This window comes from Argopecten irradians, chromosome 4 (assembly GCF_041381155.1).
Source record: "Argopecten irradians isolate NY chromosome 4, Ai_NY, whole genome shotgun sequence".
Lineage (NCBI taxonomy): Eukaryota > Metazoa > Mollusca > Bivalvia > Pectinida > Pectinidae > Argopecten > Argopecten irradians.
Window position 1 is genome coordinate 32479482 of NC_091137.1, and position 16217 is coordinate 32495698.

The following is a 16217-nucleotide window of genomic DNA, read 5'->3' on the forward strand; positions in this document are numbered from 1 at the left end:
TTTTTTTAATATTATCATTATTTCAAAACTTAAGTAAATAAAAAGATCAAGTTTATGGAAAGGTCATATATCTATTTTTATCTTGAAAAATTAATGCTTTCCCCAAAACGTAGTTTCACTTACTCTCAGTAGATAGTAGTATCAGTCGTTTTAACAGATTATCTATGTGGTGATGTCGCCTATTTGATATATTGAAACTTTTAGCATACTAGATATAATAATGAAAATGGGCAAAATCTGATACTCTATTTGGCAAAGTTCCTATTTCGTTAATCATATGCGAATTTTTACATTTGGTTCGTTTTATATTTTTTGCTTTCGCTTGCACTTCAAATATTTTTCTTCGCAATGTTGTCTTTTTTAAAACATTACTCTTAAACATTTTTCTGCTGATTTAATTTTTCATGCTTACAATAAATCATATAAGTCGTTTTCATATAGGAAGATTATGGAGCGCAGTTCGTGGTGGGATTGATATAGACAGTGCAATGGAATCCTTTCACAAAAACTTCGTACAGTTACTAACAAAAATGTGAGAAATATAAAACACACAAGTGATTTTGGAAATCATCATTTCATATTACCTAAACGTTGTGTGAACAGATCCTAAACAATACTATTATGTTTGAGACAAATATTCGCTGTCGTTGTAAGCTATAAAATAAATGAATTAATGAATAAGATTAAATACTTTTGAACCTGTATTGTATAGTGACAGCACAGTGTCCTTTCATGTTTACTATAGGATTCAAGAGAATTTTCATTTGCAATGAATACTTTTATAGGACATTATAGTGTATATTTCGAAGTACATACCGGTATTGTTAACATTGCTGTTGTTACACATACTGACTGAATTTTTTCTGTTGTTTCTTTCCTTATTTCCATACTTAATGTACTGTAATTAAATATATTCTTGAAACATCTAAAAACTATTACGTGAGTTATCAACAGATATGTTGGCAATTTCAATTTAGTATTTATCCGATTGAATTACAAAATAAGAATAATTTTCGATTAAATATGTTTCTCAAAACCGTAATCGATGATCGTTTTCAATGGGAATTTTCAACTTATTTTCGATTTTGTTTTTCTATCATCGGTCACCACTGTACAATTGTGATATTGTTTAATGGTTGTCTATTAACATTTTGTCGGAGAAATATCATGATTTTGTTGGATTTTCTTATTTCGCTTGAATGCATCTTACCAAATCATCTGATATGCACATGGAATTGTATTGTATGACGATTATTTCCTCCGCAGAACAGACAAAAATTCCATAGCCGTAATTCATTTGATTCATTAGTTTCCGATGGCTTATAGTGACTTTAAAACACCCTTGATATTCCAGAGGTTACTATCACTGTCGTGATATCCACCCCTGGAACATTTCATAGCAAAACGTAAGCCTCTGTGAACTGACTCTGTAAGACTGACAGAAAAGTAATTCATAATCACATGATAACTAAACTTTCTTACATATTAAATCTTTATACGTGGTCATATAATCTAGCCATAAGATCCGACAATATGTTACACATTATCCAGTCCCTGCAAATTTCGACAATATTTCTAGTACCGACAGACTTCATAACAGTTACAATCAACTACCTAGTATTCATCTTATGATTATAATTCTCATGATTTTGTGATGAACAAAGGAAAAATTTGCCCTTAAAGGTAATGTAAGAAATATATATCCAAATGTAGACGTATACCATTCACATATGATCAAAAATATATGTTCTTACTTTAGTGAAATGCTCTGTCGTGATATCCACCCCTGGAATATATCATAGCGAAACGTAAGCCTCTGTGAACTTTATCGAGACTGACTGAAAAGTAATTAATCGATTTATTTTCATGAGCATTGCACATAAGTAATTAAAGATTAACTTGAATAGATTTTTTATGTTTTGGAGATAAAAAAAAACTGAATCTGAGTGTACTCTAAATATACTGCGAAGCGGTTAATGAAGAAATTACACATAGATTTTTGTGCTATATCTCGATAACATCAAAATCTATTTAAATTGATCCTAATAATTCAATTTTCTATTGACAATTTCTTTAATATTGGAAAAAAAATAATGGGACTCCTTTGTCTATGAAATCATCACGCCATTATCTCAGCCAATCAGAAGCGACATTACAAACGGCGAGATCATTTTTTCCTTCATATTCTGGTAAAGTAAATTTTTAAGCCAATGCAAAAACTCGTTACAAGCAAAATTGAATTATAAGTAAAACGTGTTAATCTTCGATAACACAGACGTAAGTGGTGTCAGACTCCTCATGTCAGCTTTCCATTAAAATGTACATTAAAGTACAAAATACTGCTGATTCGCCGAAAAATATCGAACGTTAATTAATGTAACTTGAATACTGCTCTACTTTTTAGTAAAATCTAGATACTGTAAATGTTATAATCGTTAGAAATGTCCACATTGGTTTTATGATGTATAAACCGTATCATCTTCAGATGGTCTTTATCTTCACCTTAATATCTACCTCATATTGCTCTACCATTCACAAATGGGGTAAGTAGGTCATTTGATATGCATCATTGCCATACATGATTATTGAAGTCATTGAAAGGTTATGGTTGCATGAACTCTTGTTGTTTACGTTATATTTTTCACAAATGGGGTAAATATAATGATAAAATCTATCGCAAGGTCATATATTCATATTAAATAAAAAGTTTATTCGTAATATAGTTACAATTAGTCTTGGTTAAATGAACGTTTGAATGTATCAATTTTTAAATAGATAACAATCATGGGATGTCGTCTAATTGCAATGTACTTCTACCTTACTTGATGTTATAATCTAAAACCTGATAGAATTCTTCTCCATAAAATCCTATACTTATTCCCATCATCATATCTTACTTCAGGTAGTTGGGTTGCTCTTTAATATCAAAATACGTGGGAAAAAACTGCAAACTTTCAAAATCACAAATAATACTAAATGTTTTTTGAAACACACACAGTCCAGCTAAAAAAAAGCTATATGATAATCGTATACCTCTCTTTATACGGCAGTATTTATAATGAAGATTTATTTATTCTAAATATAATTTCTTATATGAAATAACGGCATGCATGGAACGGACATGAGCGAGAAGAATAGCACTCCAAGGGAAGTAACTCGAATGGTACAGACCTATTACATCAAGAAATCAAAAATTACGCAACCAATTTGTGACTCACGATGCGATGTCAATGCATAAAAATTTAAAATCTAGCGATTATAAAATGCATAAGCTGTTTCCAGAAAATAAGATTATAATTTTACTTGTGGTTCTTTTATTTACTACATTTCAAAATATATGTATAAGTTATGAAGATAAGCCGAAAACTGTACAATATGTGGGAGAGAGAACTGTATCGTGGCCCGTCAGAGCTGATATCTGTTCTCTCTCCCATATATTGTACAGTTTTCGGCTTATCTCTAACTTAAAACATAGCAAGTAAGTCTTTGTGTGCATTCAACCATGACAAATCCAACACAAACAATGGAAACATTGAATTACCTTTGCCTGTGTTATATGTGATGAATAGTAGACAATGGCAACATTTCAAATTCTTTATTTGCATTAAGTTTTTCAACTTATTTGCTTTTTACAAAGAATAATATCAAAATACAATTTGCATACATACAGGATAAGTGGAGAATGGACAAAGCATTACATTAATGACTTTCTCAAAATAGTTGCATTGTAAATATATTTACTAAGTAGATTTAATTCTTTTATATTTGTAGTACTCAAAAGTTTGGTTAATTTAAATACAGATGGTTTTTCCCAATAATGTCTTTTTATAAATTTCTTTCTAATATCTTGATAAATTGGACAAATGAGAATAAAATGATATTCGTCCTCAATATCACGATGAGGGTCACAAAACTGACAAACACGCTCACTTCTATCTAAATTTGAAAAACGTCCAGATTCAATGCACAAGTTATGTGCCGATAACCTTATTTTTGTCAATACAATACGATTTTTGTTTGGAATATACTTTGTCAAATAAGTTTGTAAAACAACTTGATTCACCAGGTGACGATATAAATAGCACTTAGAAGAGTTTTCTAATATAGATGACAACTCTTGAAAAGCTATATCATTAATTCTTTGTCTGATTATTGGTAAAATATTTGATGGAGCAACTTAGAATTACCTTTGCCTGTGTTATATGTGATGAAAAGCATTCATGAACGGAATGCATGAAGCATGCTTTTGGGTTGGACAACTATCTGTAAATTCATTTTCATCATGTCTGCCAACAGTGATGGAAGGATATTACTTTCTCAATTTAAGCGATATGTTTAAGTGGCTTTAGTGACTTTTATTGCTAAAAGGACATTTCTTTCCAATGTCTGATTTCGTAAAGAAATGACATGAAACTAGACTTGCAATTAAGGCGTTTGTTTGAAAGCGTCTCGAAGTTTTTATTTTATTTTTTGCTCGCCAAGGCTCGCATAAATAAAAACTTCTTAGACTAGTTTCATAAAATCTCATATGAAATGAACACTCATGTAAGATCCTAGTTATATTTAGCACATAACTGGCCCGTCAAGCCATGTCATACGGCCATGTCATAAATACCGTAAGACACGTGTGTAATAACACTTTAATGACGGTACATGTAGATTTGGCGTTATGATATCTGTATGACTTCGCATGATGGTTTCAGTAGATAGAAACGCCACATCCAAGCCGGATTTTTCCTGTTTTATATAGAGACGAAATTTAAAGGTTTGCTTATATTTCTTTTAATAAAAAATATGTGATAACTAAAATCTAACACTCGTGACTATGTGATATGAAATTTGTCAAACTCGTTAAATAATTTGATATGCCACGAGCCTTCAATTTATTGAACTCGTTTCGATATATTACATATCCCATAGTCACTCATGTAAGATCCTCTATGTATCAAACACTATTATAGAGAGAATATAGACAATCATTGAATTAATGACGCTTCTATGAACAAAATGTTTCAGTACAGGTCAGTAATGCAAAATCATGCAATGATTATTCTTGCTTGTCATTGATAATTTTCCATTAATGTCAAACTCGGCTGATTTCAAAATTCCAGATACAATTTTTACATGATTGTATTGATATACATATTTTTTTTATTATTTCCACACATTAAACTATATCTGTGAAAAGAGAGGTATTTGAGATCCAAAGATATTTGTTTTATAATATTTGATATCTTTTATTATTCCTTACCAACAGCAAATCACCCCTGATATGAATAGGAAGGTAAACAATATTGTATGTAGTAATGATAGGTTTTACCTTGTAAAAAAAAGAATGAAATAGAAATCAATAAATGTATTAAGCTACATATGTACAGTAAGATACACACTCACCTCTAAGTTCATAGTATCACTGGAAATGTTGGTCGGGAAAATATCGTCCATCCGAGTGTCCGATCCAATACACTGTCTCTCCTTGTAGAACAAAGAAACGCATGTGGTCTGACGAAAACAATTACAAATGCACTTTCACATTCAGTTACACTGGAAGCATTGAGTCTGTGTAGTGATTCGCTGAAAGGCAGAATATTGTCGTATCTAATGTCGTAGTGAAAAATGTTTGGACGAAATTCTGAAATATATCATATTAAAAATGAGAGACTTTACATTTCGGTTAATATATACTAACGTCAAGTAAAACAAATGATAAATCTACAAATATATTGGAATTTAAATATCAACGAATATCATGAACCTGTATATCGTACTTTAATCACATTTCACATAACAGAGCCAAATTTTAGTTGAAAGCAAAATGCAAAAAACAAATAAAGGATTACTCAAATTTATAGAAATCACACATTGTTTTCTCTATAGGATATGGACTATAAGACTCTTTCATGCGTGGATATGAAGGATAGTGATATTCTACCCGAGAGTCACAAAATGTTGTAAAAAACCTCGACAAGCCTCGGGTTTTACAACATTTTGTGAGACCGAGGGTATCCTTCATATCCATGTATGAAAGAGCATTTTTCTATCATACCTCGACTTTTCATTGCAATTTTACTACTGCTATTTCTCGCCATTTTGAAATAAACCGCGACTGCAATTCAATTCCCAATACATAAAAAATTGCATGATATTTTCAACGCGAATCCCGCTGTTTGTATCCTTTAAAGTTAAACAAGCTTAGTGTCTGAAAAAATGCTAAAACTGTACCTAGAAAATGGTAATTTTGTTGATCCACACCTTCGCCACAACAACAGATTTCAAACAGTTGTTGGAGGCTATTGGTAAATAAAAGCGATCACTGGCCTAACACTATGTATGATGAAGAAACTATGCTAAAACTTATTTCCGGTTACACAAGAGCATCAGTTAGTATGATCATAGATTATTATAATGTTTTGATACTCCACTACATTATGGAATTCCTTAATGGAGATTACTAGCGAATATTTGAAACAGAAAATATACATGAAGAGTTATATGATAAGAAATGGGTGATATGATTTTGCTTGAACGCCCAGTTTAGTTATGCACCTTTTCAGTTGGATCCATACCTGTATAAGTATATTTACATAGCTGGTGTAAGAAAACAAAGGTTTGTAGATCAAGTGTCTCGTGAGAGGAGTAAAAGCACACCTTCTTTCAATATTCGCGCGTGCCAACTATCTTTATTTTTACTCCACCAATCAACTGTCGCGACACAAATCAAATTATCCGGAGGTACAATTCTCAATATGTCACATGTGATTGGCCTATGCTTACTTCATATAAAGGTAAACCATAGTCAGAGAGTGACAAAATTATCACAGATTGACATGTCCCACAGTCTATCTACCTCCTCTCTCATAGTGTCATCAGGTGAGAAGGATTCAGGCACGGAGTAGGAAGAGAATCTGCCTTTGGGAGCCAGGCCACGGAACTTCACCATCTGAAAACGAGATATAGCATCTGCTATAGAGTTATGTTTTCCCAGGAATATGTTCAGCATGTACCGTGAAATTACACAAAGCAGACTGTAAAGTTAGTTTACGCATAAGTTTCATGATAAGATTGACTTTTGATCTACCCCGATTAATAATCTCTACTGTTGACATGTTATCACAATGGAAAAGTATTCTGCGTCTTGACCACTCATGTCCCCATAGCACACATGCCATAACAATCGGGTATAATTCCAAGAACGCCATAGATATTTTCTCTTTATTGTTAGCTAAGTCACTTGGAAATGTATCCTGAAACCACTTGTTCCCATACAATCCACCGAAAGCTTTGTCTGTGGCATCTGTAAAAAGATGCATGTCTGCCGCTAGAGTAATGTTGTCGTGTAGAAAGAAAGACACTCCGTTCCACCGTTCCACAAACACATGCCACATATCTATATCCAAACGACATTCTTTAGTCATCTTGACGTGGTGATGCAATTCACGAACTTTGGTAGACAAGCTAATAAGATACGAGACAAATGAACGTCCATGTGGAATAACACGACTAGCAAAATTTAGGTGCCCTAAGTAAACATCAGCAGTTCCTCTCTTAGTACAAGACGGTTTGCTTTTAAATTCACCTAAAAAGCTTCTCTACAATACCGGATAACCTTTATCTCAGGTAACCTAGCTTGCAATTAATTTGGAATCTAGCACAATTCCCAAATATTCTAAGGAAAATAGTTGGACCTTCAGTTTTGTGCGTCGCAATTTGGTATACCCCTAAAATTTCTAAATACTTTTAAATGTCTATCCATGGTCTTTTGAGCCGGGAAACTAGAGGGTCATCAATAGTGAGGAAATCGTCCAGTAAATGCAGATGTTGGTGATGTTGGTAGCTGATATGCGCGATCCAACATACTGGCTATAGATAACTGGTCAAATATCTTCGGACTCTTGATTCTACTGCCGAGACATTAGTCTGGTGTAGAAATAATAGTTTTTCCATTCATTTGATTCCATGAAAGTGGCCAGAGCTGAAGGTGTGAATAGGTATGAGCTTAAAAGCGTCGGAAATATCTGTTTTGCACAACAAGCTACCAGCTCCCAAATTTTTAATAATTCTAACGGCATGGTCGATAGTAACATATTGTAGAGAAAATTCTTCTTTGTTGATCAGTTCATTTAAACTAGGATTATCTGGATCATCATGAGGTGCCGAAAGGTCGACAATTAATCGTTTCTTTTGCGAATATTTGCCAGTTGCTACACCAATAGGATTAATCCGATACGAATCAAAAGGAATGTTAGGAAATGGGCCAGCGAGAAATCCTTTGTTGACTTCTTTCGAAACTAATTCTGTAACAACGTCTGGTTGAGATCTGGCGGAAAGCAAGTTCTTGCATTCTATAGAATTTGCTGGGAGAGTTGAAATGCCTGTGTGAAAACCTTCGCGAAAGCCTGAAATCAGGTTATGTACGAACGCACGATCTGGGTATTTTTCAAGTTCAAATTCAAGTCTATCAACATTTATAGCAGTAGAAACTGTCAGCTGCCCCCCTACACATTCCCGCGTTTGTTCTCTTGACGGGGGGCCGAATCGTTTTTTGTCTGTTGTAGATTGACATTACACATGTTCCTAGGATGATCTCTCTGACATATCAGGCAGATATGCATATTCTTGCAATTCACACCGAAGCAACCTTTGTCATTAAAGTTATTACAAATTTCTTTTCCCTGATGGTATTTCTTTGTACGTCCTTGCCTATCAGTAGATGACCGTTGTCCTTGTTGAGTTAGGTTGACATTCCCTGAGGTCACTTTAGGACAAAATCCTGCTCTGTGGCTTGTGCTATTACAGAAGTTGCAACTTACAGCTTTCATATTAGCGAAAATGTTGCAGAATAATGCGTTGTTCCTCACAGACCAGTCTACTCTCACATTCTGATACATTAAATGTGCTGCTGCCTTAGCACTGAATTGTTTGTGGTATTCATAAAACCCAGAACCACCATATCTGGACGACATATCGATGATGTCCCTCTCATATAAATCTAACTCTGCGCGTCTGCCGGGGAAAGCCTGACACATAATGTGTTTGTAAATTCCAAAAGCTTGGATGAATTCCCCTAAGTTAAGCGACCTATTTAACCTAGGGTCTGGTTTGTTATCTTGCGATCCCTGAACGTTACTGCCCGTAAAATACGGTATTAACAAGGCTGCGAGGTTCACGTCTTTCCCCTCTACAATGTTTTTTCGTAAGTTGGGGGAAATAACTTCCACAAACGGAAGCGATTCTGCCGCGAAACCATATTGTGTCCTGACATAATGTCCTGAACGAATATCATTGTTATTACCGATAATTTCAGAACGACACAAACCTGCGTTTTCATCTTGAATCGCTGAAATAGCCGATTGTAGGTTGAATCTAGGCGAGTCGTTATCGCTAGCCATGGCGCTGTTGGGCGAAACTATTCCGGACTCGCGAGCTGTTTGATTGACGCTTCCTGCCGCCGCTGCTACCGAAGATGGCTGTCGTCTTTCTAAACTGTCCCATTCGCTGTTGGATCGCTGTTATCTCCGTCCTCATAGATCCCAAAGAATCGGAAATCCGGAGCGATAAAGTGTCAGCTAAGTTAGATATAGCTGCAAGAACGCCATCTTGGTGACCGTCGTTGTTTTCTCGCGCCGGAGAGTTCCACATCCGCCCACTGATTTCTGTTGTGTTCGTCACGGATGACTGATTTTCTTCGACAGACGAACTTCCAATTGGCTGTTAGGCCTAACCGTATTTTCTTTCAACATGGCAATTAATTGCGATTTCTTCACTGTGCCAGATACATTAACACCCAGCTTACTCAGCTCGTCCCGTAATTTCTTGTTCGTCCAATTCTCGGGCAAGTTTAAGTCGTAAGGTCTAGCACGATTGGGCTGGCTAACACGTCTCGGACCCATGCTGTCTTCGTAAACGAATTAGTCCTCAAAATTGTTCTTGTACATAGTACCACATTTAGTAAGAGCCGAAATTAAAATCCAGAGTGTGTGAATAATTAGCACGCATAGTTGAAAATTGTTCTCAATCCAAAGTTAATAAACTGGCAAGCATCTACGAAATCCGTGAGGGATGATGTCTGTCAAAAGTTTAAATTTCACCGTATTGCATTCTTCCGTACAGGTCAGACGTAGTTAAGTAAAACTTCCAAAAGTTCGATTAGTGATTGTAACGTTTGAGGAAGTATAAATGGAAACGAATATCGTCAAAAATAACCAGTGTACGTGAGTCCAGCTTCCTCATCCCAAGCAAAAACAAAGACTGTTCTTAGCGTCACCTAAACGCTTGACCATTGGTCACTCAAGTCACGTGATTACTATTAATAGAGCTGATAATTACTGGTCAATGATGTCATAGACTTAGCTTACTTATTATCCTATTTGGCGGTAAAATTTAAACAACAGTATTTATCTAAAACACCAAAACATGAAAATACACACATATTTCTACTAAACACTAATACAACAATGTACAAAAAACATACTAAGGTAATTAATAATTAACATTAAAACGCAAAAAAAGACATAAGATGTAAAGTTGCATCCATGTTTAGAATTGTGTTTGTATAAACTTAAATTATATAAATTTAAATTAATGGATTGATATACATATTTTTTTTATTATTTCCACACATTAAACTATATCTGTGAAAAGAGAGGTATTTGAGATCCAAAGATATTTGTTTTATAATATTTGATATCTTTTATTATTCCTTACCAACAGCAAATCACCCCTGATATGAATAGGAAGGTAAACAATATTGTATGTAGTAATGATAGGTTTACCTTGTAATAAAAGAATGAAATAGAAATTAATAAATGTATTAAGCTACATATGTACAGTAAGATACACACTCACCTCTAAGTTCATAGTATCAGTGGAAATGTTGGTCGGGAAAATATCGTCCATCCGAGTGTCCGATCCAATACACTGTCTCTCCTTGTAGAACAAAGAAACGCATGTGGTCTGACGAAAACAATTACAAATGTACTTTCACATTCAGTTACACTGGAAGCATTGAGTCTGTGTAGTGATTCGCTGAAAGGCAGAATATTGTCGTATCTAATGTCGGAGTGAAAAATGTTTGGACGAAATTCTGAAATATATCATATTAAAATGAGGGACTTTACATTTCGGTTAATATATACTAACGTCAAGTAAAACAAATGAAAAATCTACAAAATATTGAACTGTATATCGTACTTAATTTAAATATCAACGAATATCATATAACCTGTACAAAATATCGATTTTAATACTTTAATGAACATTTCACATAACAATCAGAGCCAAATTTTAGTTGAAAGCAAAATGTAAAAAACAAATAAAGGATTACTCAAATTTATAGAAATCACACATTGTTTTCTCTATAGGATATGGACTATAAGACTCTTTCATGCGTGGATATGAAGGATAGTGATATTCTACCCGAGAGTCACAAAATGTTGTAAAAACCTCGACAAGCCTCGGGTTTTACAACATTTTGTGAGACCGAGGGTATCCTTCATATCCATGTATGAAAGAGCATTTTTCTATCATACCTCGACTTTTCATTGCAATTTTACTACTGCTATTTCTCGCCATTTTGAAATAAACCGCGACTGCAATTCAATTCCCAATACATAAAAATTGCATGATATTTTCAACGCGAATCCCGCTGTTTGTATCCTTTAAAGTTAAACAAGCTTAGTGTCTGAAAAAATGCTAAAACTGTACCTAGAAAATGGTAATTTTGTTGATCCACACCTTCGCCACAACAACAGATTTTAAACAGTTGTTGGAGGCTATTGGTAAATATAAGCGATCACTGGCCTAACACTATGTATGATGAAGAAACTATGCTAAAACTTATTTCCGGTTACACAAGAGCATCAGTTAGTATGATCATAGATTATTATAATGTTTTGATACTCCACTACATTATGGAATTCCTTAATGGAGATTACTAACGAATATTTGAAACAGAAAATATACATGAAGAGTTATATGATAAGAAATGGGTGATATGATTTTGCTTGAACGCCCAGTTTAGTTATGCACCTTTTCAGTTGGATCCATACCTGTATAAGTATATTTACATAGCTGGTGTAAGAAAACAAAGGTTTGTAGATCAAGTGTCTCGTGAGAGGAGTAAAAGCACCTTCTTTCAATATTCGCGCGTGCCAACTATCTTTATTTTTACTCCACCAATCAACTGTCGCGACACAAATTAAATCATCCGGAGGTACAATTCTCAAGATGTCACATGTGATTGGCCTACCCTTACTTCATATAAAGGTAAAACATAGTCAGAGAGTGCCAAAATTATCACAACGATGACGATCTACTAAATAGCAGACGTTGACTGCCAGAAAATGTACAACATTATTATGAGTTGCTATTCCTATAGTATTTTATAAAATATCAAAGAAACACAATTGAACAAAGCATGAAAATTTATTGACTCGTGCCCTATCCGGGCCTCGAACTCACTATCTACGGCACCCAATCGCCTAGACAAACATACCTGTGCCTTCTACCACTGCGCCACATCCACAGAAATAAAAGGTATGGCAAATTTATCTAAGAAAACAAATTTCTCACGAATATGATCTAACTTACCCTAAAATCTTATCTTAAAAAAATACAGACATTGAACGTTGTTTTAGAAGGCATTTAAACATAGTATATTTCATCATATTTGCCAATGAATAAAACGTAAAAGTTTGCTAAAAGATATACAATGGTGTCAATCACTTCATTTCACTTTTCCATTAAGTCACCCTAGTCACAGATAAAAATCTGCTGATCGAGAGAAAAAAAACTTTGAACAAACGTAAGAAAAACCTTCCCTACTTGTTTTGGTTTGTTTGCTTTTTTCTTGCCCTGCAGGTACAGGGCGTTATAATTGTACATACTGCCTCTATTGCATGATCATAAAAGGCGACTAATTTTTGGATATTATCTTTTCGCTTATTCGTAACTAACTTTTATCTTTTCCTAATGTCCCCTTGATACTGCCTTACTTTTTGCCTTTGGTTGATCGCTCAACTCTGGGAGGAAAGCTTTGGCTTCTGTCCCCTAGCCGGGACACAGCATAGTCTATAAAAGTGGTAGTTTATATTCGTTCGTTTTCAGTATAATGTGAACGGGTGGTGTGTATTGCTTGGTGTCTGCGGAAACATGCTACATTGATAACGCACTATAAAAGGGCAAGTTGTCCACTATGCAAAAAACAAACCACAACACTAACATACAACAGTCTCCCAAAACACGCACCTCGCATTTCACACACGCAAGACACCGCATGCATGAGAGGCCGTCCTTAAAACGAGCCTAGCTGTTAATAGCACGTAAATATAATAAATCAAAAAATTATAAATGATCATTAAAAACCCCGAAATGTGATAGTTGACTCTAAAATATATATATATATATATATTTTTTTCATGGTGGGAGTAAATAATGATAAAGTCTATCACAAGGTCACGTAGCCTTATTCAATCAAAAGTGGTTTCCTAATATAGCCACCATTAGGCCAGGTTATTTGAGAGTTTGAAAGTATCAGTCGTTTTTTATAGATCTCGAAATGTTGTCCATTTGCAATTAACCTTTTTAAAATACTTTAAAATATGACATTGATATAAAGAAAATATAGCCCGACTCTCGGGCTAAAGAAAATACAAGGTCAAAAATATACCCGACGCGATGGCGGCCGACAAAATATATATACAAGTAGCAAATTAGCATACGTAAGCATAAATATGTGACAATCTTTGATCGTTTTTCTTTGCTCCATTTCGTTTCGATAGTATGTAACCCAGGTATACCTTTAAACATATTGATAATATAATAAATTAGGAATTATGATATATCATTACCGTTTTTTCTTAAATGTTTAACAATTTTTGATTGACTCTTTTTGAATTCCAACATTAGCAAGATTAACGCGTGTTTCTTTGTTTCAAATCAAGTTACAATGTATATAAAATTTCAGAATGTGTTTGTCAATTGAAAGACATTTTTCTCCTTTAAACAATCCTCTTTATTAGAACAGGTACAAAAAGCTTTATTGTGAGTATAAAATCTTTTTTATTACAAATTAATTTATTTTTTAAAAAAGGGGGAAAAGGAAAACACTTGTACGCGATATCTCGATAACACTGTTTAAAGTGTCATTTGACTTCAATGATTTAAGAAAGATGGATATTGATTGCTTAACAATCAATACTTAACACCTAAAATAAACCAGTGAAATATATTAGACTGAAACTTTTCCATAAACACTTTAGAAATAAGTGAAGCGTTTTAAAGCTATTGGGAGGTTAGGTGTTCAGAACAGCTTCCCTTTCCTCCAATGAAACCTGTGTACTGTTTTCAAATAGCCTAAACAGGTCCATTTAATTTATGGCATAACCAATTAAACATTATATTATATATGTTTTATCATTAGCTTTTGAATCACAGTTTTATATCACAGATGAACACCTTATTCAACATTGTATTGCATAAGAATACATTCAAGCGGGAGTCAAAGTAAAAAACCCGTTTTTCTATGAAGCCTTTTTTGGCACATTGTGGCATTACATCAAGTTCAGACAATACCAATGTTACATTTTATAATTGGGGATTTCTATCTCGGTTCTGTTATTATCAATTATCAAAGTTAAGGTAAAATAAAGACTATATCTATGCATCCAGATAAATATTTGTATCCAAGTCGTTTGGGAAGATACCCTACGAGTTCATTTGTTTATAAAAACCGATACAACTTGAATGTTGTCACTATAAATATAGGCTGCGGGGCTCATTGCACATGGAATTGACACATGATCGAAAGATAACAGTTTTACCATATCTGTAGTTCCTTTTTAATGTATATAACAGGATGAATATACTTTAATGTAATAGGTTTATATACCGTCAGTAGTATTTGCAAATGAGGGTTATCCTTAGGTAAATCTGCCAGTGAGGAAATTTTCTTAATTAATGTTACAAAATTAAATAGAATGTCTAGAATTAGCTTCTGCGAATAGATAAGAAAATAAAATAGCGATTTAAGTAATAAATGGAGTTCAATCTAATTAAACTTAGACATTATTAATTATCAATTCTTGACACTACGATGCTCTACGTTACGCTCCAATACAAGGTCCAACAACTCTCCGTTCGGGGTCATCTAAGCATGACCCTTGGCCTAGAATCGTAACATCTCGGGACGAACTTTTAGCCGTTTACACTTCCGAATGAATCAACCACACCGACTATTTCGTAGCAACACGCTGATTGGCTAACCATAGGGGTCATGCTGAGATGATTAGTTGGAGCTGGGTCGATTGGGGTCATCATGTGTCTGTGCCGTGTTAAACATTGGTCTGAGTAATATATCTTTTTTTTCAAAATCACATTTGACACTGTCTTTAGTCAATCAATTTATCCGTGAGCTGATTATGTGTATATTGGTAATCGTATTTTACACCTTTTATCACCTGTCGAATTGGCGTTTGAAATGTAAAGGTATTAATATTGCCTGTTTACATCCTTATATCAATATCACATATCTATCAATGTCTACTTTGTCAGCAATTCAGTTGTGATTATGTGTTATCGATTTATTGACAAGTTAGTCATTCAAATGTTAACAATAATAATTATCAAAAATGGCTGACATCTAGAAATGTGATCCGAGATATTTACTATTGATCCAATTATAGTCGTAATGAAATACTTAGAATTTAAAACTGTTTGCAATGGCCTCCTAATAATAATTTGTCAGGTTCTCAAGAAAAAATATTTTCTTCTATGAAAGTATAAAATGAATAGACTCTCATATTTTGATAGATTTGTACATTTTTCTGTGTATTCTAATTTCGACAGGTTTATCTCCATGAATTCTTTACAGAATGAAAGATATATGCCATATCAAGATTTTCATTTGCATAAAATGATATTGGGCACGCTTGAGTGATATGAAACAAACTATTTTGAGCTGTCTATAGGAAGTCATGTATATTTTACGTGATATATCACGGCTTTGGTCGGTCCCCCCACCCGTCCCCCTAGTTTTTTCAACAAACTATTTTTTTGAGCTATCTATAGGAAGTCATGTATATTTTACGTAAAAAATCCGGCTTTGTTCGGCCCATATGTACCCGTCCCCCTATTTTTTTCAACAATGTTATCAATATTTATGACAATGTATGTGCAAAACAATATGTCTTCTTAATCATAGGCCAATTTCAACCATTGAA